This window comes from Nannospalax galili, unplaced genomic scaffold (assembly GCF_000622305.1).
Source record: "Nannospalax galili isolate Female #2095 unplaced genomic scaffold, S.galili_v1.0 scaffold418, whole genome shotgun sequence".
Taxonomy (NCBI): Eukaryota; Metazoa; Chordata; class Mammalia; order Rodentia; family Spalacidae; genus Nannospalax; species Nannospalax galili.
In genome coordinates, this window is record NW_008342003.1 from 2,935,771 (window position 1) to 2,937,869 (window position 2,099).

Below are 2,099 nucleotides of genomic sequence, written 5' to 3' on the forward strand. Positions count from 1 at the left end.
AGCTGTCCCAGAACTCACTATGTAGACCACGCTGGCCTTGAACTCACTGAGATCCACCTGTCTCTGCCTCCCGAGTGCTGGGATTAAAGGCATGCTCTACCATGCCTGGCCTCATCTAATAATTTAGTGAATTTTGAGTTATAGCTAAGATTCCAAATTAGGTAGGTATGGTAGTGTACCCCATTAATCCCAGCACTTGGGAGATAAAGGCAGGTGGATCTCTGTGAGATCAAGCTCAGCTTGGTCTACATAGCAAGTTCCAGGGCAGCTGGGATTACAGGGAGACCCTGTCTCAAAATATATTTAATTAAAATCCAGTCTTCTCCTTGGATATCAATTTTCAAATTGTCTAGCTCAGCTGACAATTAGGTAAATATAGACCTACACAATTAGGTCTCCATAAAATAAGGGCCACACTGCCACTCATTGTTTTATCAAAGTGATGACAATGAGACTGGAAATTTAACTTGAATTAAACAATGTATTTCAAAATGTTAAAAACAGACAATACATTTCTGAAAAAGTTGAGAGCTTCTCTGCACTCCCATACCCTAGAGTTTGAGCCCTGAGCTCTGTGGCTGTCACTATGCTACAAAATAAATATATTGAATTACACTGTAAATTCCATGAATATTCTTTGTATTACCACAAGAAAAAAAAGAAAGTCGTGAGCCCCATGAACTTTCAAAGAAGGAAATTTTTTTTAAAAAGACTGGTTTGAAGGCTAAGATATACCTTATATAGCACCATCCTGAGAAAATGCAAATGAAAGGCTATCAAGATTCATGAAAAGGCAGACACCAAACAAAAGAAAATATGTAAAGACTCCACAAAGAGCAGTACCTGTCATCTGTAAGATAGAGAGATTCCAGAGCAAAAGTATTTTCCAACATGATTAAGCAAAAGCAGAAAGAGAAGGCCAGAAGGAAGGAAAATGGGAAATCCCTCTGCCTGAAGTTTATGAGGAAGGAGACACAGAAGTATTGAAAATTATTCAAACAAGAAAGTGAAATAAAAAGGGATTAATTACTTCTCTGTTGCTGTGATAAAACACCATGACTAAGGCCACTTATACAAGGGAGAGTTTACTTGGCTTGGACTACTCCATAATGGTGAAGGAGGCAGGAAGGCATGGCAGCAGAGGTGGCCAGGGCAGAAGGTCAATTGATCACATCTTCAAGCAGGCACAGGAAGCAGAGAATGACTGGAAATCTTGCAAGGTTTAAGAACTCTTACATCAAATACCCAGTGACTTGCTTCCTCTAGCAAGACCTCACCTCCAAAAACATCACCACCAATTGGGGACAAACTGTCTAAATACTTGGAGTCTACCAGGGATAGTCTCATTCAAATCACCACAGCATGGAAATGGATGGGTTACTAAAGTTTGCTTTGTTGGTGATGGTTTTATAAGAAACCCACCTAAATAAGAAAGGTTCATTAGGCAATGGGCTTACATTTCCAAAAGGCCCACATAACACAACCTGAGTTAAAAGTTGTCTTTTTCCACCAATACTTGGTGTGGAAAAAAAGTTCATCATTCCCCAGGATACATCATTCAAGTTGTAATCCTGAAAGTGAGTAAGTTGGGCCTTGTAACACAAGGAGGCAAGATTATTTGGGGAAAGTATGCCCATGTTACCAACAATCTTAAAAATGATGGGTGCATAAATGCAGTCTTGCTGGCTTGATAGCAGTTTCATACAAGTTCCTTCTGCTCATTATTGAAGAGTACAAACCAGTCAGAAAATAACTGTTATTATCATGTCCCAACATACTACCAACCAGCTTTACTTTTGTGCAGTCAACAAAAGAAGTGTTTATTAAATTGTAAAAAAACAAAAAAGTATGTCATATGACATATATTTACTCATTATGCATACAACAAACAATATGTAGCAATCATGCATATAGAAGTTAAGAAATGGTCACATTCACTCCATTTTTCCTATAACCTCATCAACTGATTATTCCTACTACCCACCCAGAATGTTTTAGGTTTTGGTTTTAAGAAAACTATTAAAATACATTCATCTCTGTCACTTTGTCCCTGAGAATTATAAAAATGAATTATATTTGCAATATTTCACCATTGCATT

The 2,099-nt window shown here is 37.8% G+C and overlaps 1 pseudogene; it reads left to right on the forward strand.

Annotated features, from left to right (window-relative positions):
* The first annotated feature begins 586 nt into the window (after positions 1-586).
* LOC103737934 lies at positions 587-1,691 on the forward strand (annotated as a pseudogene).
* The last annotated feature ends 408 nt before the right edge of the window (positions 1,692-2,099 follow it).